We start from the raw sequence: 26,016 nt of genomic DNA, 5'->3' as shown, positions 1-26,016 counted from the left end.
AACATTGGTTTGTCGGACTGATGTTTAAGCTTGTTTCTGACTAGACAATACGTTCCAGTAACGATCTTTTGATTAAATCATCTTTAGAAAGTAACGCAACAAAGTAAAATGTTGCTGAGTTGATAAGTGTAATAATGTAAATATTGCATTGTGGCAGAATCACAAGCAAGCAAAGAATGCAAGCAAAGCTCCCCTCAGTTCATGAATCGTACCAACTCTCGAAAAGACCCTCAGCCACACTTTCCCCTTTACGTTACTTTTTACTGACAGGATGATTGGTTCACCGATAGATAGGCTACATACAGAAATTTCACACACTCGTACTCACCATCAATGACTGACTTCAGGGCGAGAAGCTGTGAGAATCACAACAAAAAACAACCAATTGAGTACCTCAACCATACAATAACTCAACAGCATAACAAATCACTGTGCAGATTAACACCAACAACATCAAAACAACAACCTTACAAGTTTACATACAACCACTCACAACCAACACCAAGAAATCACAACCTTCAAGCAGCAGAACAACAACCTTCCAACACACTAATACCAATAACAACTCAAATAACAATTCCAGGAAACCAGAATACAACTGCCCATCAATCATCAATACTATCTTCCAAAAGACCACTTCCAGCTCTCAACTGACCTTCGCAGACTCTCTTAACAGACTCTCCGTAACAGACTCCCATACGCTTACGCCCGCCATCAAACCACTCATTATTCATCCACCACTTACGATCTTTCTCTCTCTCTCTCTCTCTTTCTCTCTCGATCATCACTCGCTCACCCACACTCTTCAGAAAATCACATGCGCACTTACATAATATCACACAGCAACATGAAACACAACGTATCAAACATAACAAAAACATTTAATCTCTCAACCCAACGACGCTTTCACTTACTCTCTCGCTCTCTCCCTCTCACGCAACCCTTGAAGACATTGTCAGATGTAACTACCATTATCACTCCATATTACCTCCCCCGTTACATTTGACAACGTCTTCTTACACTCGCAACACCCAAAGATGCTCGGATGCAGGCCCCCCTGGATCTTGTTTGAGGACCCTCATACACTCTCTCAGTTACATTGTCATTCACTTCTTCTAAACCACTCATTCAAATTCTCATTTTCTCCCTCACTACTATCCTCCCAAATCTCATTCACTACTTCATTGACATCTAGCTCTGGTTCCAACATCTCCCTTATTTCTGCTACCAAATCACTCAGTTCATCCATACTTCTGTCAAACTCTTGCAGAGATTTAGCCATGCGAGCAACTACCTCCTTACTACTCGGTTTCCTTCCCACTGAAGTCTCACCTATCCTTGTCAACTCAAACCCACATACATTACAAGTATCATTCATTCCCTCAAAGTCATCCATATTATATGCTTTATCAACCATTTGCACCATAACACTAACACCCTTACCATGCCATTCACGCTTCTTCCTAACGCTCGGCAACAAGGCTACTAAAACCCAAGGATTCTCCATATCTAAAATCATGTCATATACATGCATGCTTGCTCTTACAAACTTGTTCGCATCCACACCCTCAACCATATAGTATTCACACTTGTCAACGTTGACAATCCCAAGACTATCCGGCCACGCAACTCTCACACTAACAACTTCTCTGACTTCTTGCTGCACTTTTACTCTCTTTCACAACCAACAGCACCCCCTTCCATATTTTACCATTTACCCCTCCATCCCTATCCAGGTACAGTGGTCCCCCCGTATTCGCGGGGGATGCGTACCAGACCCCCCGCGAATAGTTAGAACCCGCGAATGTTTGGAACCCCTATAAAAATGCTAAAAACAGCCTATTTTGTTAGTTAAAACTCAAGAAAAACCCACTAAAAATTTTCATACATGGTTTTTTTTAATAGTTGTATCACAAAAAGAGCATTTTATGATGAAATTCATCAAAAAAACCAGGAATTTGTGGATATTTACCATAGAAAAATACCGTGAATGCGCGAATTTTCCGCGAATAATGCAGGGAAACGTTCCCGAGAGAAATCCGCGAATGTGTGAGTCCGCGAATCTGGAGAACGCGAATACGGGGGGTCCACTGTACAACTCTCCGCGTACATTCCCTTTCATATGCAATTCAATCATATTCGTGCTCGGACGGATTACCATCCCACACTTCTTCATGAACCTGTACCCCAACAACTTACACTTATCACTCATTCCCTCGATCACACACAAGTCACTTTCATCCATCACTACCCCCTCTGATTTCTATTTTTTCACGCAAAATTCCCACCACAGGCATACCTAAATTTCCTATTCCTTGTACCTCCCCTTTACATTTCCTAATTTCACACTCACTCTGCAACTTGTCACATCCATTCTGAAAAAGAACATTGACACTGCACCCAGTATCAATTAAAGCAACCAAACAAGCCCCTCACACCTCACTTTTACACTCATACATTCATAAGCTCTATCCCCAAACCCTTTTTCATGCAACAATCCTTTACGCACATGCATCACTTACTGCTTGCACACCAGAGGACCCACCCAACTGAATCCCCTTCATATCCAGTTTCCCGAATTCCCAGCCTGACTCATCTCTTTCACCTACACACACTCACTACATGACCTTCCATTTCACATTCAACACATTTCGCACACAATTCCTTGCACATCCTAGCATAATGTCCATTCTTTCCACAATTATCACAAACCTCATTCACACTGGTACCCTGACGTCCACTCGGTAAGTGCCCTACCTGTCCACACCTTTAACATTTAATATCATTATCTTTCTTACATTCACTCACTATATGACCTGTCTGCCTACACCCGAAACACACTCCCAATGCCCACCAACACTCGTTCTCGTTATGCCCTTGTTTTCCACATCTATAACACTTCTGTTCTCGTTCACAACTAATGGACCCTACTTTCCCAATGCTTGCACTCTGATCTCTCTTAGGGTTAACTACACATACATTACATGCTCTAACGCTCTTATCAACCACTCACTCTGCCATTTGCCTCAGCTTTCATACACCTATCTAGCTCATAATCCTCTGCTATTTCTAAAATGTTGTTCCACGTTAACCTTTCATTCGTCCATCACATTTGCTCCTTACGCTTTAAATTCATAAACTCATATATTATCTCTCAGGCACAGTCACTAACAATTTCCTCACTAACTCCTTACACTCATTTATTCCCTCGTCTCCAAACTTTTTCCTAGCTAATGTTTCTATTCTGCACACATACACTGACAACATTCTTGCCTCTTCAAAATCATGTTCCTCCTATATCTAATACTATTCTTTATCATCTTTGCCTGTTCCACAATCCTGGCTTTCACACTTATAGGCACATTCCCTACACTCATCATTACCCCATACATACTCAACAAAAATCCTGTCAAAAAGCTACCTAACTCTCTTGCCCAAACTCTTATTATCCCCATACTTAGCCACACAATACATCTCATACTCTCTAAAAACATCTTCCATGTCCCTACTACCATATTCCTCGTACTTCTCACATTGGGGTACCTCTCTTATATACATTGCCTTTCGCATTTCCTGCTCACTCTCACTCCACTTTCGCTGCATCTATTCTGACCTTTCTTACCCTCTTCTGAATATAACGAATCTACTTCCATACTCACATCCATACTTTTAGTCATACCATTCTTACCCTTCTTCTTTCTACCTACCAATTTCCACTTAATGTCTCATCCTGCACCTTAATCTCAACTCTATTCTCATCTTCATATATTTTCTTCTTATCTTGCCCACCATCCTTACTAATCTTCCCTTTAGCCCCTTCTTTACTCTCAACTCCCTTCTGCTCTGATCTATCCAAATTCTGTACCTTCTCTTTCTTCTCCTCATTTACCACAACCATATCACTTTCCTCACTCACACTTTCATCCACTTGTTCTTTCACTTTCTTAATTGCTGCTGGCCTGTCACAAGACCCAGGAGACCTACCTCTGACAGCTCCCTTTCCAAAAAACCCTTCCATCATTTCCTTCATCATCTCTTGAACATTACTCATCATCAACCCCAACTTTTCATCCATCTTCTCAACCATCCGCTACTTGGCCTCTTTCACTTCCTCTTTCATTCCCTCTTCCACACAACTCATCATTCCTCTAAACTCTTCTAACTCCCTCTTATACTTCTCACGCTCAAGCCTCAGCCTCTCATTCTCCACTTCCATTGCTTTCCCAACTTCCCTAACCAACCTCGGCTCCTCCTTCAACCTCTCTACCTCACTCAATCCTTCCATCCTGACTTTTCCTACCACTCATACACGCGATGTATCAGCTGTCCCGTCTCTGCCATTCTAGCAGTCACTGTTCGGGCACCAAAAATTTCTGTAGCGGGATCATAAGCAAGTAAAAAAAAGCAAGCAAAGCTCCCCACAGTTACGTTAATCATACTGACACTCAAAAAAGACCCTCAGCTACACTTTCCCCTTCACATTACTTTTTACTGACAGGACAATTGATTTGCCGATAGATAGGCTACATACAGAAATTTCACACTTGTACTCACTGTCAATGACTGACTTCAGGACAAGAAGCTGTGCTGTCCGCTGGATAAGGTCGTTGAGACAACCACCGCCGAGGATCACAACACAAAACAACCATACAATAACTCAACAACACAACAAATTACTGCACAGACAAACACTAACACCATCAAACAACAACCTTCAAGCACCAGCACAATAATCTTCCAACACGCAATACCAATAACAACTCAAATAACAACTCCAGGAAACCACAATACAACTGCCCATCAATACTATCTTCCAAAAGACCGCTTCTGACTCTTGACTGATCATCACAAACTGTTAACAGACTTTCCGTAACAGACTCCCTGACGCTTACACCCACCATCAAACCACTCATTATCCATCCACCACTTACGATCTCTCTCTCTCTCTCTCTCTCTCTCTCTCTCTCTCTCGCTGCTCTCTCCTCTCTCTCTCTCTCTCATCTCTCTCTCTCTCTCTCTCTCTCTCTCTCTCTCTCTCTCTCTCTCTCTCTCTCTCTCTCTCTCTCTCTCTCTCTCTAATGATAACTGGAATGGGAAAAAATTTCCAGACTCATTTGTATTCCAGGCAACATCTGAAATAAAGGAGGACCTGTCTAGGTGGAGATCAGAAGACAGGCTAATAGAAGGGAAGTCCCTTCTTCCTCTGAGCCCCAACCTTCTATTCTATTCAGATGCATCCAATCCAGGTTGGGGAGATCTCCTGGAAGACAACAGAGTATTGGGAACATGGGATGTTCAACAGAGAGAGTGGCACATCAATTTGAAAGAATTGACGGCTATCCACCAGGTGCTGTTGAAGTTTGCATACCTGGTCCGCAACAAAGTAGTAACTGTCCACTTGGACAATACAACAGCCCTCTCTTACATCATGAAACAGGGAGAATGCATTTTTCCTCTCTGCAAAGTGGCATCAGCCCTTCTGTTATGGACAGATACAAACCACACCAGAATCCTAACAAAGTTCATGCAGGTAAAATTCAATGTCCTGGCAGATGAATTAAGCTGCAAGAAGCAAAATCTTCCCACTGTGTTGTTTTCGTAGCAAAACTAGCTCCTTCTAATAGGAACACTGGACGACAACTTCAGTCATGTGCAAACCCCATTCTATCAGAGCTGGAAATGTTTTATGATAGGGAGAAGAGAGGAATGTGCTTCCTGGCTAGATGGTCTGGTATTTCTTAGAACTAGAAGCCCACACCAGATTAAACCCAAGATGTTATGGCAAGCACATAGGCATCTCATCCTCAGATTAGGACATCTTGTCATTTACCCTAATGGTCTTTACCCTCCGAGACTCAGATTTAAGAGGAGCATGTGTCTCCTCTTAGCAAAGCTAATGACATTAAGTACAACCTCTACCTCATTAGCTTTCAAGAGATATATATCTCATACGTCCATTTGGTGTTCGACCTACTGGTAGTATGATCATTCATCATGTGTCATAGTGTAAGAGAATTTTTTGACAAGTGTTAAAATTTAGGCAATAGCTTGAAAATTTTAATTACTGGCATGGTATCGAGGAAGGAAGTACGTATAGGATTCCCTCCTACTGTCCGAACCTTCACCTTGTAGTGAAGGATTGATGTTTAGAAAGCCAAGAAGGTACAATGTACTCAGAGTACCTGACACTTATGGTGGATGGGTTGTGGTCTTTACTTCAGTGTAGGTGACATAATAAAATGGTTATTTTCATTATGGTACTGTGCCCAGGGCAAGGGCAAGTTGTAATTCCTTGTGAGCAATTGGAATCATCCTTGCTACAGGGCTCCCCCTAAAGGGCGCCAGCCGGCTAATGCCATTTTTTAAGGACAGGACTTTGACATTCATGCCACTTAATAAGGTGACTCGAGACATCTCCAAACCGCATATGAGTTTCGCCTTTGACCTTCAGTTTTGTAATGCCAGTGAGATTTATCCTGAAAATAACTATTTTTCAAATTCTATCTCCTCCCTTAATACTTAATATTAAGACCAAGGATTACTGTGATATATAGACCTGATGTAGACCTCCAATTGAATGTAGAGTTTTTTAGAAAAGTAATTTTTTTGCTAGATATGAATTTTTTCATTATGGTATAAAAATAAACCCTATAAATCAGAAAAAGAAAATTTAAGAAAAAAAAATGGAACAAAAATTGGAAAATAGGGCTAGATTTGATTGTTCTATGAAGGCTTTCTAAGTTACCCTATATTCCAAATTTAATTTCTTTAGCTTTAAAACTAAGGGAGAAGATAGAATTTGAAGGTCAATAAGTATAGATTTGAGATATGGGCATTCAAAGTTTTTCTTTGTATTTTTACAAAGACAGTGTTAATAAATTATGATTATTATGAATTTTATATTCCTTTTTGGGGTTAATTAACCAAAGCTATGTTATTTATCATTTTAATCATAAATGAAGATCCCTTTGCTTAAAGTTCGTGGCCTGGGGCACTCTCTTCTTCACTAACTCTGCTAATATCGCCGATATTATGATCTTCTGAACTCTTATTAGAGCAAATTTTCTTCTTTTGTATGTTAGCAAGATGTTTTGCTTGTCTTTTCTTCTTTGGCATGATGAAAACCTTGCTGAAAGAAAGGAAAAGACGTAAAAGCAAGCGAATGTCAGAGGTGAAACTTGAATGTGTCCGTACTCTTTCATGTTTCTGTTTGCACTGAAGGGTGTAAAGCTCAGTCTTCCCGTCTTGCGACTCATGGAATCTCTACAGATGCCATTGCTCACAATTTGTTTGATAATAAGTATCAAGATTTACGATAACAGAAGAAATAAATAATTTTCTTGTACGGATCAATGTTTTTGGCTTATTGAGTTACTTTTACTAATTACGCTGTAACTATGAAAGTAAGAGGAATTTTGATGAAATATTTTGTATACGCATGCTTCATTGCCATACAAAGCTCCATGAATTTTTTCATGATTTTGCATTTTCCCCCTTATTTTGGCCAGCCGGCGCCTTCAAGTAGAGGCGACCCTTGCGTTTACTGCCGTGCTGCTACAGGTCAAGTTGAGCACCAACCAGAGGCAGTCTCTACTGCAAGCTCTCTTAACTAACAAGGAACATCAAGCATTGTTTCAATGCAGCTTATCTATTTCTAATTCTTTACATGACTTGATGTTTTAGAGTAGAGTATGTTCATTTATCCCACCTCCTGTCAATGTGGGAATCAGCTATGTAATTACTGGGCAATTTGCATAATTAAAAATGTTTTAATAATAAAATAAGGTTTTAATTATACTTACCCAGTAATTATGTGATCAGAGCCCTCCTTCCTCCCCGCTGATGGACATAAGCATAAACGGAATGAGCTAATGGGCTGTGTCGTCCCTAACCTTCTCGCTAGGGGGAGAGACTGTGTCACCTATACTCTTTTTGGTGTCGCTACCGCAAAATTTGAATCTTTACTGCTACAAATGCAGAAACTATAGTTATGTAATTACTGGGTAAATATAGTTAAATCCTTATTATTATAAAAACACAATTTTTTGGTGCTTTAATTCTATTGGCCTCATTCTTCATTACACTTTTTTAATTATAATGTGATAGATGTAACTAAGTCTCACTAATTTTAGACACCTTGCAAAGGCCAAAGTAATCATCCTTCTCAACATATTCTTAGTTAGTTCACATATAATTTTCCTCTGTAATGATTGGATTATCATTTTGAGGTAGTTGCATTAAGATTACATGTTTATTAACCAAGGCTGGTAGTACGATACAGAAGGAATGTTTTTCCTTCCTTCATACCAGGCTAAAATACTGTATGTATCATAATTTCATACCATACTCTCTGATTTTTCCATGCCGTACAGTATGGTAAAAATAATGTACCGTAATTCCATACTTTTATCATACTATAAGTAAACTGAATCTGCATCAGTAAAGTCCCCTTTATGAAAATTTCAGTGTTAACAAGGGACTGTATATTCATTTGTCGTAATAATAATAATAATAATAACAAAAAATAATGATAGTAATGATGATGATGATAGTATTAACTATTAACAGCAATGATATCAATACTTGAGATAAAATTAGTAATAGCCACTACTTGTAATAGCTACTTATTACTATGTACTAATATAATAATAATAATAATAATAATTATAATTACTGCATAACATTATATAATATAATTATAATGATCTTAAAACTAGTAAAACAAGTGACTTGGGAATGAATGGGAAGAGGGACTGATAAAAGTAGACGAAGATCCAGAAATATACAGACAAGAGAATGACCAACAGAACAGAAGAATGGCACAACAAACCAATGCACGGACAGTACATGAGACAGACTAAAGAACTGGCCAGCTATGAAACATGGCAATTGCTACAGAGAAGAGAATTCAAGAAGGAAACAGAAGGAATGCTAACAGCTTCACAAGATCAGGCCCTAAGAACCAGATATATCCCAAGAATGATAGATAGAAATAAAATCTCACCCATATGCAGGAAGTGCAATGTGAAAAAAAGACCATAAAACACAAAGCAAGCGAATGTCCGGCACATGCACAGAACCAGTACAAAAAGAGGCAGGATTCAGTAGCAAAAGCCCTCCACTGGAGCCAGTGCAAGAAACACCAGCCACCTTGCAGTAATAAGTGATATGAGCACCAACCTGAGGGAGTGATAGAAAACGATCAGGCAAAGATGTTCTGGGACTATGGTGTCAGAACAGATAGAGTGATAGTATGTGCAAATAGACCAGATGTGACGTTGATTGACAAAACCAAGGAAAAGGTATCACTTATTAAGTTGCAATACCATGGGATACCAGAGTAGATGAGAAAGAAAAAAAATTACAAGTATCAAGACCTGAAAATAGAGATAAGGATATGAGATATGATAGTGGATTGATTGATTAATTGATTGATTGGGAGTTATCTGGCATCACTATATATATATACTATAAGTATATATATATATATATATATATATATATATAATATATATATATATATATATATTAATATATATGTATGTATGTATATATATATATGTATATGTATGTATGTATGTATGTATGTATGTATATGTATATGTATTACTATAAAATCACAAAAGTAAGCACCAGATTTTGTTTTACCAGCAAAACCCACAGGGAAAATTTTTGAAAAAGAAAAGACAGAGTGCCAAGTACTTTCGTGTATTTACCACATCTTCGGGGGCACAAACGTATATATATGTATATATATATATATATATATATATATATATATATCTATATATATATATATATATATATATATATATATATATATATATATATATACATATATCCAGTGGACCCCGTATTCGCGTTCTCCAGATTCGCGGACTCACACATTCGCAGATTTCTCTGGGGAACGTTTCCCGCATTATTCGCGGAAAATTCATGCATTCGCGGTATTTTTCTTTGATAAATATCCACAATTCCTGGTTTTTTTCGATGAATTTCATCATAAAAATGCACTTTTTGTGATAAAACTATTAAAAAAACCAAGTATGAAAATTTTTAGTGGTTTTTCTTGAGTTTTAACTAACAAAATAGGATGTCTTTAGCATTTTTCATAGGGTTCCAAACATTCGCGGGTTCTAACTATTCACGGGGGCGTCTGGAAACGCATCCCCCAGCGAAATACGGGGGGTGGGGACCACTGTATATATGTATATATGTATGTATGTATGTATGTAGTATGTATATATGTATGTATATGTGTGTGTATATAATATATATATATATATATATATATATATATATATATATATATATATATATATATTATATATATATATATATTATATATATATGCCACAAAGGAAAATAAACGACAGAGTATCCGCGAGACCTTTCGACGTTTATCTGGTTAGTTAAGACGTTAAAACATCGAAAGGTCTTGCGGATACTCAGTCGTTTATTTTCCTTCATGGCAGATATCTTTATTTATTGATTTATCACGTTCCTAACTTTTGTGATTCAGTTATATATATATATATATATATATATATATATATATATATATATATATATTATATATATATATATATATTTTATAATTTTCATACATTCAACTTACCTGTCAGATATATACATAGCTATAGACTCCGTCGTTCCCGGACAGAATTTCAAATTTCGCGGCACTCGCTACAGGTAGGTCAGGTGATCTACCGCCCTGCTCTGGGTGGCAGGGCTAGGAACTATTCCCGTTTTTCTAATCATAATCTCTCTGTCGCCGGCTGTATCAACATTGTTGTTACTTCCTCCTGACTAGAATTCGTTTTTCGCAAAGCTTTTGATCATCTCTCGCTGATATTTGGTGACGTACTTGGATCGTTGTTTGGCATTCGCTATCGTGGACTGTTTTTTGGCCTTGGTTTTTGGATTTTGTGAATATGTCTGATTCTAGTGTTAGTTTTCAGAGTGTGTGTGAATGAGGGCTGTAAGGTGAGGATTCCGAAAGCTTCGGTAGATCCTCACACTAGTTGTAGAGGGTGTAGAATGGTTGAATGTTCAATTGAGAATACGTGTAATGAGTGTGAGAATCTGAGTGCACAAGAGTGGAAGAATCTAACTTCTTACTTGAAGAAGTTAGAGAGAGATAGAGAGAGGAAGAAAACCCATAGAAGGTCTGCCTCTCATGATTTACTTTCTAGCTCTGTAGCTTCTTCCTATGATGATAATGAACCATTCTGTTTCAGCCCGTTCACAAATGGCTAATCCCTCTAGTTCGGCTTCGGAAATAGCAGAACTTAGAGCTTCCCTTCAGAAAATGCAGGAAAAGGTCGCAGCATTGGAAGGTAAGGAAAGTGAATGTGGCAGTGATATTAGTGTCCCCAGTGTAGTGGAGGGGGCGTCTGGTCGTCTCTGCGACGCTCCCAGGCCTAGACCTCTTCCAAGCTCCCTGGCCCGGAGGAGAAGGAAAGTCGAAAGCCGTACGGGGGTTGTGGAGAATCCCCAACGATCAGGCGTCCTTCGGCAGAATCGATCGTATCGACTGCTAAAGACCGCTATAAGAGGGTCCCTACGAGAGTGCTTTTCGTCGTCGAGTTCGCCTTCTCCGAGAAGAGGGTGGAAGGAGTCGAATCTTTCCCGTCCTTTGAAGAGGAGTATGCAAGAGCCTGCCAGGCGCCAGGCGCCTGCTGAACATGAGATCAATTCGAGTCCCGAGCGCTTCTCGGAAGGAGGAGCTCCTTCGGTAGTAAAGAGGGCGAGAATACAGTCAGACTCTGGGACTAGAGGAGATCCTAGAGCGCCTTACAGATCTCCCTCTCCTGATTCGGAAGATTCCTCAACCAAGAAAATTTTGAAGAATATGCAAGAGCAATTAGCCTTGCTAGTAGGAACTCGTTATAAGGAGCCTACTCGTAAGAAGGATGATAGGCTTCCTATTAAAAGATCTAAAGAACTATCTCCTGCCAGGCGTGACGCATCCTTCAGGGGAGTTGTCGCACAGGCGGCCATCTCTGGGGGGGGCGGTGCGCTAGGCAGGCGAGAAGTAGGAAAGGAAGCTACTCCTGTCAAGAGTAGGGCGCCAACCAGAAGCCAAACTCCGAGTAGGCGTAACGAGCCAGGACAACATTCAAGATCTTCAATCAAGCGCCAAGAGCTGGATGAAGAAGAAGATCCTGTTAGGAGTAGAGCACTTATAAGACGGAAAGCGCCTACTAAACATCAGACGGATACTCCTCCCAAGCACCAGGAGTATTCTGAACTAAATACTCCTCCCAGGCACCGGGGGTATTCCGAAGATTATACTCCTCCCAGGCGCCAGGAGTATTCGGATCTTAATACTCCTACCAAACGCCAGGAGTATTCTAAACAAAATGCGCCTAATAAAGGCCATACTCCTCCCAGGCGCCAGGAGTTTTACGAAGCTTATACTCCTCCCAGGCGCCAGGAGTATGCGGAACTTAATACTCCTACCACGCGCCAGGAGTATTATGAACACAATGCGCCTACGAGGCGCCAGGCGCCTGCTGAAAGCCAGGAGTATTCGAGGCGCTTTGCGCCTGCCAGGCGCCAGGCGCCTGATGAAAATGCGCCTGCCAGGCGCCAGGCGCCTGATGAAAATGCGCCTGCCAGGCGCCAGGCGCCTGCTGAAAGCCAGGAGTATTCGAGGCGCTTTGCGCCTGCCAGGCGCCAGGAGGATCCCAAGCACGCTACTCCTCCCAGGCGAGATACTCCTGCTGTACACCAGCCGCATTCCTCGTATGAACCTGACACTCGGAAGAGAGTAAGAGAAGAGTCAGTAGAAAGGAGAGAGCCTTCTCCTCCGAGCCTCTTAACCCAGAAGATGCATCGGAGGATGAAATGAAGGAAGGATCTTCTAATTATAAAGTCCTTTCGTCCCTTCTGTTGGAGGAATATGGAGACTCTTTGACACCAGCTGCTCCCCCTTCTCCACGTTCGCAGTTTTCGAGCACGAAAACACTCAAGTCTTCCTCTTTCCTTAAAATGAAGCCTGCCATTTCTATGAGGAGAGCGCTACAATCTCTTGACTCCTGGTTCAAGAAGAAGAAGGAGTTAGGAAGGACGGTCTTTTGTATGCCTCCCGCCAAACTTACAGGGAGGAGAGGAATTTGGTACGAAACGGGAGAGGATATGGGATTGTCTCTGTCCGTTTCAGCCGAATCAGATTTCTCGAGTTTTTGGTGGATTCGTCTAGAAGGCACGCCTTGAATGCAGCAAAGGTTACATGGGGGCTTTCGGAAACGGACCACCTCATCAAGGGTCTATTTCACACCTTAGAAGTTTTTAACTTCTTAGATTGGTCCCTTGGGGTTCTGGCCAAGAAATCTCAAGAAAATGAACAACTCGACCCAGAAACCCTGAATTGCATCCTAGCCTGCATTGATAAGGCTGTTCAGGATGGATCAGTGAGGTATGCTCGCTATATGGTGCAGGAGTTTTTAAAGAAAAGAGCGGTGCACAGTGCTTTCCTCACAAAGGCCGTCTCGCATTCGCAGAGAGCCGCCTTATTGTTTGCGCCTCTCTCTGAACACCTTTTTCCATCGCAGTTGGTGAAGGACATCGCGCATTCTCTGACGGAAAAGGCCACCCAGGATCTCCTTAGACAATCATCAAGGAAGAGTAGGCCTGTGGCTAGTGAGGAGAAGAAAGTGGCTCGCCCAGCTCAGAAACAGCCCTTTCGAGGAGGTCTTCCAACTAGACCGATCGCCAGAAGGAAGTCAACCGATAAGAGGGGCAGGTCTTCCTTCCGTGCCTTTAAGAAAGGGAAGTGAGAGTTCTGTCCTCCAGACACCCGTAGGAGCCAGGCTACAGTATTTTGCGAAAGCCTGGGAAGACTTAGGAGCCAACACTTGGACGATGTCGATTATCAAGAAGGGGTATCGCATCCCATTCAAGGACATTCCTCCCTTGACAACATCTCCGAGGGAATTGTCCGCCAGATACAGGGGACCAGATGATGACGGACACTCTTCGTCAAATGGTGGAACAGATGTGGGAAAAAAGAGCAATAGAACTTGTACTGGATTGCAACTCCCCGGGGTTTTACAACCGCTTGTTTCTTGTAACAAAAGCCTCGGGGGATGGAGACCGGTACTGGACGTAAGTGCGCTGAACAAATTTGTCGAACAACAGAAGTTCAGCATGGAAACGTCTGCCTCAGTCCTTGCAGCACTACGGCAAGGGGATTGGATGGTGTCCATAGACCTTCAGGACGCATACTTCCACATCCCGATCCACCATTCGTCGAGGAAGTACCTTCGATTTATGTTCGAAGGACAGAAAGAAATTATCAGTTCAGGGCCCTGTGTTTCGGCCTGTCCACGGCTCCTCAAGTCTTCACAGACGTGATGAAAAATGTAGCGAGACACCTACACTTGAAAGGGATAAATGTCTCAATGTACCTGGACGACTGGCTCATCAGAGCCAGTCTCAAAAGCAGTGTTTGAGGACCTGTTAATAACACTGGAGTTGACAAAGTCTTTGGGACTGATCGTGAACCTCGAGAAGTCTCAGATGATCCCCAGCCAGAACGTGGTTTATCTGGGGATTCAGATGGATTCTCGGGGTTTTCGAGCTTTTCCATCGCAAGAGAGACTAAAGAAAGGCTGTGCCACAGTATCGAACTTTCTAGGGAAAGAGCGCACTTCGGCGAGGGAATGGCTGAGCCTTCTGGGAACCCTTTCCTCGCTCGAAACAGTTCTTTCTCCTAGGAGATTACATCTTCGAGCCGCTTCAGTTCTTCCTAAGAAGAAGTTGGAGTTGGAAGACAGGTCAGCTATCGGATACGTTTCCAATATCGGAAGAAATAAACACCATTTGAAGTGGTGTTGCTTCCACTAAAGGAAAACAAAGGAGTGTCCCTGCAAGTACGGAACCCAAGCCTGACATTGTTTTCAGACGCCTCGGAGGCGGGCTGGGGTGCAACATTGGGACCCAGAGAAGTGTCAGGCACCTGGTCGGCAGAACAGGTGTCATGGCACATAAATTGCAAAGAGCTCTTAGCAATTCACCTGGCGCTAAAGAGCTTCGAACACTTAGTCAGAGGCAAAGTCGTGCAGATAAATTCGGACAATACGACAGCTCTGGCTTATGTCAAGAAGCAAGGAGGGACGCACTCTTTTGCTCTGTACGAGCTGGCACGGGATTCTACTGATTTGGGCGAACCAAAGGAAGGTAATTCTTCTAACAAGGTTTGTTCAAGGGAGAGGAATGTGAGAGCGGACAGACTGAGCAGGAGATTCCAGGTCCTTCCCACAGAATGGACACTCCACTCAGAAGTCTGTCAGAGCCTGTGGCGCCTTTGGGGGAAGCCTCAAATAGATCTTTTCGCCACATTCCTCTCCAAAAGGATAGATACATTTTGTGCCCTGGTGGAGGATCCCCGAGCTTATGCAACAGACGCCTTTCTCCTGGACTGGTCAGGAATAATGACGTTTACGCTTTTCCCCGTTCAAGATTCTGGGGGAATAGTCAGAAAATTCGTGGCATCCGAAGGAACCAAGATGACTCTGATCGCTCCGTATTGGCCAGCTCAAATCTGGTTCACAGAGGTGATGGAATGGACAGTGGACTTCCCCAGATCTCTTCCAAACAGAATAGATCTGCTCAAACAACCCCACTTCGAGAGGTACCATCAAAATCTACCCGCTCTTGCTCTGACTGCCTTTCGACTATCGAAAGACTCGTCAGAGCGAGAGGGTTTTCTCGCCAGGCAGCAAATGCAATTGCTAGAGCCCGCAGATCATCTACGAGACGAGTGTACCAATCGAAGTGGGAAGTTTTCAGAAACTGGTGTAGGTCGAAGAAGCTGTCCTCTTCCAGTACCTCTGTGACCGAAATTGCAGATTTCCTTCTGTTTCTTAGACAAAAGTCGCATCTCTCGGTACCAACTATTAAGGGGTACAGGAGTATGCTCTCAGCAGTCTTTAGAAACAGAGGATTAGATCTAACGAATGACAAGGATTTGCACGACCTCATTCGTTCATTCGAAACATCTAAATCACGCGAACCTAAGGTTCCAAGCTGGAACTTAGATGTGGTTCTTAAATTTCTTTCATCAGATGGAATTCGAACCACTTACCTTCACACTGCTTCGTTCCGTAATATCACGAGAAAGTGTTTGTTTCTGATGTCTCTTGCAACGGCAAAAAGAATCAGTGAGTTGCACGCCCTTGAATCAAGAGTTGGCTTCAAAGGAGACTCAGCAATTTGTTCATTTCAGTCCTTTTTCTGGCCAAAAATGAAAACCCTTCGAATCCCTGGCCCAGGAGCTTCGAAGTTAAAGGACTTTCTAGCTTGGTGGGCAGAGAGGCAGAAAGATCCCTGTGCCCAGTTAGAGCTCTAAAATTTTATCTGGACAGGAAGAAGCAGTTGGGGGGTTCGCAGAAAAGTCTTTGGTGCTCAGTGAAAGACCCAAGAGAGCAATGTCTAAGAACGCATTAGCCTTCTTTGTGAGAAGTGTTATCACAGAAGCTCATAAGAAGTGTCCAGATGATTCGTTTAATCTCCTAAGAGTGGGAGCCCACGAAGTTAGAGCAATCGCAACCTCGGTGGCGTTCCAAAGAAATATGTCACTAAAGAACATTGGATACAACTTATTGGAGATGCAACTCTGTGTTTGCATCCCATTATTTAAAAGACGTACGAGTTACGTATGATAAATGCTTTTCGTTAGGCTCCGTTTGTGTCAGCACAGACGGTTCTGGGTAAAGGAGAAAGCACCAATCCTTAAAATTATGTACGTAACCCTCTTGTCGGATGTGTTCTCGGGTTTTCGGTGAATGGGAGTGTCAGTTGTCGCACAGGCGGCCTTCACTTCTCTTTATTTGAAAATCGAGTGACATCTGACTATTAGAGGGGTACAAAAATTTGTTATTTTTGTATGTAGATTTCGAGTTGTGGTTGTTTGCAAAGAGTTTGGGGATAACTCTAGGCAATCTTAGAACTAACACGGGTTAGGATCGGGTGATCGGGATTGGTTGTGTGCTCCTTAAATTAGTGCGTGTTGTCATATAAGCGGATGTGCTCCCATTGACAAACGCCATTTAGGATTCTGTCGAGTAAGTGGAAGAGACCCATCGACAGATCCACAAGAATTCTTGGCCACAGATCACTATCTCGCTAAGGTTCTTGAGATGAAGCAGACTCCTAGGCGGTAGCCACGAAGTCTTCCATCTAAGAAGGTAGGAACTAAGGTTTATTTATACCTACAACATATGTTGTTTACCTGTCTAGTCAGTTAGTTAGCTGTCTCTTGCCCTCCACCAAAGGGTGTCAATCAGCTATGTATATATCTGACAGGTAAGTTGAATGTATGAAAATGACATTGTTATGATACAATAAAGTTTCATACATACTTACCTGGCAGATTATATACAATTGAAGACCCACCCAGCCTCCCCGCAGGAGACAGGTGGAAGAGAGATTATGATTAGAAAACGGGAATAGTTCCTAGCCCTGCCACCCAGAGCAGGGCGGTAGATCACCTGACCTACCTGTAGCGAGTGCCGCGAAATTTGAAATTCTGTCGGGAACGACGGAGTCTATAGCTATGTATATATCTGCCAGGTAAGTATGTATGAAACTTTATTGTATCATAACAATGTCATATTTAAAAATATATATATATTTATATATATATATATATATATATATATATATATATATATATATATATATATATATATATATATATATATATACAGTGGTCCCCCCGTATTCGCGGGGGATGCGTACCAGACCCCCCCGTGAATAGTTAGAACCCGCGAATGTTTGGAACCCCTATGAAAATGCTAAAAACAGCCTATTTTATTAGTTTAAAAACTGAAGAAAAACCCACTAAAAATTTTCATACTTGGTTTTTTTAATAGTTGTTCACACACGAAACAAACCTTCGGTCTTAACATTAGGATTTACTAGCGCCAAGCTGGAAACCGGTAGAATTAAATTACACTTGTGAGATCCAGGGACTAATGGCATCTATACCAGGTCACGGGGCATGTATACCCAGAATGCCCACGGCTACCTGTGACCCATCAGTTATTTTCCTACCGCCTTTAAGATAAGACGTGTTACTGTCTATCTCATTTAAAGCCGGTTTTTCAGTTTGCCCGTTCTTTATCCATTTCATTTTTTTATTTTCATTCCTTTTCTTTCTCCAAGTGTGATCAGTGTGTGGTAAGAGTGTATACATGGTATGATGGAGAATTTTGCCTCAACATCGGGATCGTCTACCGTTTCGAAGAGGAGACAAAGGAAATGCCCAGGAGTCAGTGGCTTTCCATGTTCTAGGTTCCTAACTTCGGTGTCGACGGATCCTCATCCAATGTGTAGTAGGTGCAGGGAAAACGTATGTACGGTTACTAATCCGTGTTCTGTTTGTCGCGGTTGGTCGGTGGAACAGTGGAAGAAGTTCTATGGGAAAAGCCAATACAAAAGGAAGGGGGTGACGCCATCTTTGGATGACCAAACCTTACCGGCTTCTTTTGTATCGGTAATAAACCACCCCCAAGGCTGCTCCATATGTTTCTCCACCTGCTTTTGAATTGTCTCATACCCCTTCGGTTTCTCCTAGCGGTTCTGTATCGGAAACGTCAGGGGGGCCTTGGGTAATTTTATGAATAATTTGCACTCTCCTTTGTTCCCAGCAAGTAGAGGGGGAGATCCGCCATCTTTGTTCCAGGCTCCTGCTACTCAAGCGCATAGGTTAGATGGTACGTGATCAGCGCTAGGCCTACCAGGCGTAACCAACCTTGGATGGTCTGCTTGCGCATTATATGACGTCACGGTTCCAGCAGGGTCCGGCAGCACTGAATGTTCCTCATCCCCCGGGCTTGCAATTTATGGGAATTAATGCCGCGGCTTCACCATCCCACTCAGTATTTACAGCGATGCAGAACGTGGGAGGTAGTTTGGCAGCAAACGTGCGGTTGCCAGCAGAAACCTCTCAGTCTCTCCCTACGAGAGGGATGACGTCACAACATACGTCACACTCCGATATGGCAGGCGTGATGACGTCACAGACCGATTCTCGCCCTTTTTCGCTGCACCCAGACGCTAATACGCCTTCTGACCCGTCAATGCAAACTGTAATGCAGAAATTACAGGATATAGAGGAGAGAATGAATAAGAGAGACAAAAAGAAAAAGTGTGATTCGCCTTCTTCGTCTTCTTCCTCTAGTTCGGCGTCATCGCTAAGTCCGATAACGTCACGGCGAGCGCCAGTCAAGCGTTGGAGGAGGATTCGGGAGTTCCTGGCAGATCCTCTGGGCTAAGAGGAGAAGAATCAATTCTTCCTCTTCTTCGGACCAAGACTGTCATTTCCAAGTCAGCAAGAAGGTCGGAAAATCAGTGGCTATTAAGCACAAGGTTGGCAGACGAAGCCGTTCGCAAGAATCCGAACAAGCGAGAGAGGTGACGGCCGGCGAGCTAGCGGCCGAGGCGGAGTTGCCAGTTCGGATCGCAAAAACTGCGACACCTCTGGTAAAATCAACGTTGGCGGCGAAAGGTGCAGCAGAGGATGGAATGCAGGTCCCAGTTTCGCCCGTAAGGCCGTTCAAAATACGTACGAAGGACGATAAGACTCCTATTAAAAGTACGAAAAATAGAGAGTTGGCAACCTCGGCGGATATTGTTCGTGGAAGGCAGTGTCCATCTGGATAGAAGGTCGAGGCCGGGCTCGCCGACGCTCGAAAACGATGACCAATGCTTAATAGAGACGAACTTATCTCTGTCTTAAGGAGCCTTCATCTTGGAGATCTAGACGAGATTCTCGCTCTAGATCCGTGAGCAGAGAAAGAGTGAGACGTTCTCGTTCCCCTGCTGACTATCCGGGATCGAGCCAACAGCGGCCAACAAAGATCAAAGAGACCGCGGCCGTAGGGGCAGGCGGCCGTGGAATTCCGGGCCGTCTGTCAGAAGATAGAGGCGAGACAACATCCCTTGTGACGGAGAGTGGTACACTAGAGCCGGAGGAGGAAGGAGAAAACCAAGAGTTTCTGGCCTCGTATGCAGAGGTTATTGATTTGTTTTGTCAATTCAATAGCCTTTCGGAGAAGACAGAAACACCGGCCAGTATGCTTCCTCCTGGAATTGACATGGCTTTTGGACTAAAGAGGGATACCAAGGTGTCGTATGAATTGCCTTGTTCGAGTCATGCGGAATCGGTCTTGCAACACGTAAACGCAAAGATTGCAGGGAGGGATAATTCCTTAAGATCTAATACATCATTTAAATTTATTCCCCCTCCAATGATAAAGCAAAGGAAATATTATACGACACCGAAGGTCCCTTTGCTGTCTAGACAAATGAAACCCGCAATGTTGTAAGGTTAAGGCCTGGATTAACCTTGGATCAGGTTAAAATGGAGTGCCCTTCGATGACTTACCAAGAGGCTGCTACGTTAGAAGCAACAGCTTCTTCTGTCTTTCAGGCTGCTTCCTGGTTAGACCTTTGGTCAACAGCAGTGGCGAAAATTGCATCCTCGGAAGCAACAAGGAAAGTAGTGGATGAACCATTGTTCATTAGATTACTACAGTCAGGTTCCAAAGCGATTGCGTACCTGACAAACGTAAGTGCCAATGTTTGGGCAAATATCCTGCTAATAGTAGACGGCAGATTCGACTCCTTTACCATACCTTCCTTGGCAGACTTTGTAGACAACGACAAAGCTGAGATGCTCCTGTGCCCCGTCAGGGCACTAAGGGAGTACTTAAAGAGAACAAGGCACCTCAGGCCGGGGTGCCAGAGGTTGTTCGTAAGTACAGGACGGAACAAGAAGGAAGTGTCCAAGAATACAATATCATTTTGGCTAAGGGAGACGATCAGAGATGCTTATACGGCAGAAGACAGAGGGTCAGATAGCCAGGTGGGAGCTACGAGCTCATGACATCAGGGGTCGTGAGTGCTTCCCTTGGGCATTTTAGAAGAACATGTCTGTGGATAAAATTCTGAAAAGCTGGTGTGTGGAAGCGCCAAACAACTTTCACCTCATTTTATTTGAAAGATGTTGCCCATAGATCCTTGGACACCTTTTCCTTGGGTCCAGTGGTGGCGGCCCAACAAGTGATATAGTTCATCCAGTGCCCCTGGCGGGTCAGTTTGCGTCTAGTCTAAGATGAAGGTATGAAAGTAGAATGAATGGGATGACTGGTCTTTTTTTCTTTACTTCTTTCTTCCTACTCCTTTAACTACTGGCAATATGAAGGAGAGTACCGTCATGTGCTGGAACGGACTAGATGCAGGTGAGATGGTCAGCCATACTGTGAAGCTATCTTAGCTGATGATATACTTTTCAGTAGCAACACACCCCTCTGGATAATAGGGAAAAGAGGGGTGAAGGTGGATCCAGTTGCAAGGGACAAGAGTAAACAGTAGAATGGTATCTACACCCAGTGGGAGAAAACCAATAGATCCGCTTATATCTTTGGTCCTAGGTTCATTGTCCATTCTCTTAGAATTTCCCTATATATTCGGAAATGGATAAGGTGGCAAACTCCAGTCAGTTGTAGAGACTTACCTCCCTCCAATAGTAAGTCTATCCTAATGTTAAGACCGAAGGTTTGGTTCGTGTATGAACAAATACCAAATTTGTAACTAATTTGTATTTTTCATAACTAACAAACCTGAGGTCTTAACAGTTAAAGGCCCACCTCGAACCACCCCTCTAGCAGTCTAAACTGGGTTAGAAATATAACTGATGGGTCACAGGTAGCCGTGGGCATTCTGGGTATACATGCCCCGTGACCTGGTTATAAGATGCCATTTAGTCCCATGGATCTCACAAGTTGTAATTTTTCAATTCTTCTACCGGGTTTCCAGGCTTTGGCGCGCTAGTAAATCCTAATGTTAAGACCTCAGGTTTGTTAGTTATGAAAAAATACAAATTAGTTACAAATTTGGTATTTTTATCACAAAAAGTGCATTTTATGATGAAATTCATAAAAAAAACCAGGAATTTGTGGATATTTCTCATAGAAAAATACTGCGAATGCGTGAATTTTCCGAGAGTAATGCAGGGAAACGTCCCCCAGAGAAATCCGCGAATGTGTGAGTCCGCGAATCTGGAGAACGTGAATACGGGGGGTCCTCTGTATATATATGTGTGTGTGTGTGTATATATTATATATATATATATATATATATATTTAGTATATATATATATATATATATAATATATATATATATATATGGTGTATATATATGTATATATGTATATCTATATATATATATATATATATATATATGTAGGTATATATATATATATATGATTTATATATATATATATATATATATATATATATATATATAGTATATGTATATGTATATATATATATATATATATATATATATATATATATATATGTATATATATATATATATATATAAATATATATATATATATTATATGTATATGTATATACTATATATATATATATATATATATATATATATATATATATATATATATATTAATATATATATATATATATATATGTATATGTATATATATATATATATATATATATATATATATATATATATATTATATATATATATTATTATATGTATATATATATATATATATAATATATATATATATATATAAGCTCGAATACCACGGGAAATGATAGTCAGGAATCCAAGTGCTTTCGTCTTTATTCAGACATCGTCAAGGAGCTACTAAAGTACAATAGGAGAGGAAGGCCTCAGGTACAAACAAGATCAGGAATACCAGATGGTTAATTATCAAAAGGGTAAAAATTAAAAAGGGATAATCCAGGATTATCGGATATCACATGGTCACAAACTTAAACAGATTCTGACCCTAACCGAAATTACAAAGTAGTTCTTTGTTTACAGGTCCAAAACATGTAAAAAAACAAAACTGAACTATATTAATTTTGTTGCTTATAGGTTATCTACAACTTTTTTCATTATGAAAGCATCCAAGTTTAAATAAACCAAGACTTAAATTTAGAACAGTTTCTATTATTTGACTTGATAAAACAAGATTCAATGATATTCCTTTTAACTGTGTCATTACATGGGACTAAGGCTCTTGCTTGACTCCAGTTAATAGGATGGTCTAAATCTCTCATATGTACAAATAATGCATTCGATATTTGCCCAGTTCTCACAGAATATTGATGTTGCTTAAGACGCTGTGATAGAGATTTGCCAGTCTGTCCGTAATAGATTTTATCACACTTTTTGCAAGGAATTTCATATATGCAGCCTGGAAGATCTTTAGGAGAATTTTTGATTACTAAACTCTTGACATTAATATGACTGAAAAACAACATTTATGTTAAAAAGCTTTAAAATTCTAGGAATATCTAAAAACCTTTCATCATAAGGTAATTTTAGAATGTTATGCTTACTAAATTCAAGTTTGTCATTAGTTGAATAAAATGTTTTTCTAGCTCTTTTCCATGCCACATCTACAAAAGTCCTTGGGTATTTAAGTTTCAATGCAATATCATAAATAGTTTAATTTCAGCGTCAATAAAACTGCGGGCTACAGACACGTAAAGCCCTTAGGAACATCCCAGAAAAAAACAGAGAATTTAACATTTTGATGGTGATTGGAGTAGTAATGAACAAAAGAGGCAATATTAGTTGATTTTCGAAAGACTGAAAAGGTGAAATTTCTATCATTTCTATGGACAGTTACTCAAGAAAATTCAAATTACAATTTCTTCTTCCTCTACAGTAATTTTATAGAAGGGACTAAAATTATTGAGATTATTAAGGAATTCCTGGAGGTTTTTCGTGAACTGGCCAAATACAGAAGATATCATCCACGTATCTAAACCAAATAACTTTTGGGGCAAAATTCTTGGTAAGAGTTTTGTCTCAAAAATTCCATGTAAATATTGCTAAGGACAGGAGATAAGGGATTACCCATGGCCATGCCAAACTTTTGTACAAAAAATTCCCATTGAAACAAATTTACTATCTTTGATACATAACCTTAAATTTAAAAACTAAATGTTGATTTACAGTAAGGGGGGTGTTGGATAAGTTTAAAAACAAAACTTTGTCTTGTTGTTCAAGATTATTCCATGCGCTATTATCTATTAGGTTATTTAACTTGCGTAAAAGTCTGTTGGAATGAGTCACGCTATTACAGTAAATCACTTCCCCAGAGATTAATACAACACAAACGGTCAGTTAGGTATGGACAACAGAACTCGGCTATTTTCAACCATATAAATGAAACATAACCATAGAATAAACTGGAATATGTCACGTGTAATTTATAGCAGCAACTGCCGGTACAAGAGTCAAATGATGGAATCGGCCTTAATAAAAGAGAAGCAGGTAATGAACATCTCAAAAGGGAATTGGACATCGGACATCGTCGACGCAGTGTTCATTCAACCAACGCTTAAGAAGATTAAAGGAAGATTATCAGCGGGGGTGACCTAAATTGGCTTACTTGTGGACGAATCTCTTGGTATAAATACCACCTTTTCTGTAAACTTTTCTCATTCATATACCTGAAGAGAGAGACAGCAGTCTCTGAAATATAGTACTTTTCTCTCTACATTTTGGTGTTTTTTATGGGCTCCTTTTATTAGATGGAATTCTGTTGTTACAGAACATTTTACCATCATAGATATAGTATATATATATATATATATATATATATATATATATATATATATATGTGTATATATATATATATATATATATATGTATATATATATATATATATATATATATATGTATATATATATATGTATATATATATATATATATATAGATATATATATATATATATATATATATATATATATATATATATATATATATATATATATATATATATATGTATATATATATATATAGATGTGTATATATATATATATATATATATATATATATATATATATGTGTATATATATATATATATATATATATATATATATATATATATATATATATATATATATATATATATATATATATATATATAATATATATAATATATATACAGTAGACCCTTGACTCACGAACGCATTGACCCACGTACAACTCGATCCCCGACCAAAATTATAGGTAAAATTTCACCCTTGACCTACGAACTAACTTTGAGATACGAATACAAAAAAAAATGCGGAAAATAAAATTCTGTTTGGGTCATGAACTAATTTTGAGACATGAACATTTGAAAAATGCTGGAAATTTCTGGAAAATAACAATTCACTTTGTTTCACAAACTAATTTTTAGACACAAACATTTGAAAAATGCGCGAAATCGCCCAGCACACGTGAGAGCGTTTGAGTTGCCATGGGAACAGCCATCCTCCAGCCGCCCACGCACGGCGTCACCCACGCATCGCTCTTTGTCTCATCTCATTGTGTACAAGACGTTCGTCAATTCGCTTAGCATTTTTTGCGCTAAAACTTGTGATTTTCTTCATAATGGGCCCTAAGAAAGTGAAGAGTGGTGGTGAAAGTAAGAAAGTGAAGAGTGATGGTGAGAAGAGGGTGCAGAGGAGATAACCATTGAAATAAAGAAAGAAATTATAGAAAAGTTTGAACGTGGTGTTCGCGTGACCGATATCGCAAGTGAGTACAAAGGATGGCAAGTCGACAATTTCGACAATTTTGAAAAACAAGGATGCCATTAAAGAAGCAAATGTTGCGAAGGGAGTGACAGTACTAACCAAGATGAGATCGCAAACCCTCGAAGAGGCAGAAAAAATAATTTTGAAGTGGGTACATGAGAAACAGATGGCAGGTGATAGTGTAAACGAGCCGATCATCTGCGAGAAAGCTCGGCAAGTGTATCAGAGTTTGCTGAAGGAAACTCCTTCTACTAGTGCCACGCCAGATGATTTTAAGGCTAGTAAAGGGTGGTTTGATAACTTCAAGAAAAGAACTGGAATTCACTCTGTAATTAGGCATGGTGAGGCTGCTAGCGCAGACAAGGCTGCTGCTGAGGCATTCGTGACTGAGTTTGCCGAGTTCGTGGAGGCCGAAGGATACGTCGCT

The 26,016-nt window shown here is 40.6% G+C and overlaps 1 protein-coding gene across 1 annotated transcript in view; it reads left to right on the top strand.

Moving 5' to 3' along the window:
* The window catches only part of LOC135210144 (V-type proton ATPase 21 kDa proteolipid subunit c''-like), a 95,889-nt gene that overhangs the window by 46,979 nt on the left and 22,894 nt on the right, over positions 1-26,016 (top strand). The gene's annotated exons all lie outside the window — the stretch shown is intronic.

The sequence above is a fragment of the Macrobrachium nipponense genome, chromosome 39 (assembly GCF_015104395.2).
Source record: "Macrobrachium nipponense isolate FS-2020 chromosome 39, ASM1510439v2, whole genome shotgun sequence".
NCBI lineage: Eukaryota > Metazoa > Arthropoda > Malacostraca > Decapoda > Palaemonidae > Macrobrachium > Macrobrachium nipponense.
Note: the sequence above shows the minus strand (reverse complement) of the source record. Positions and strands in the feature narration are given on the sequence as shown.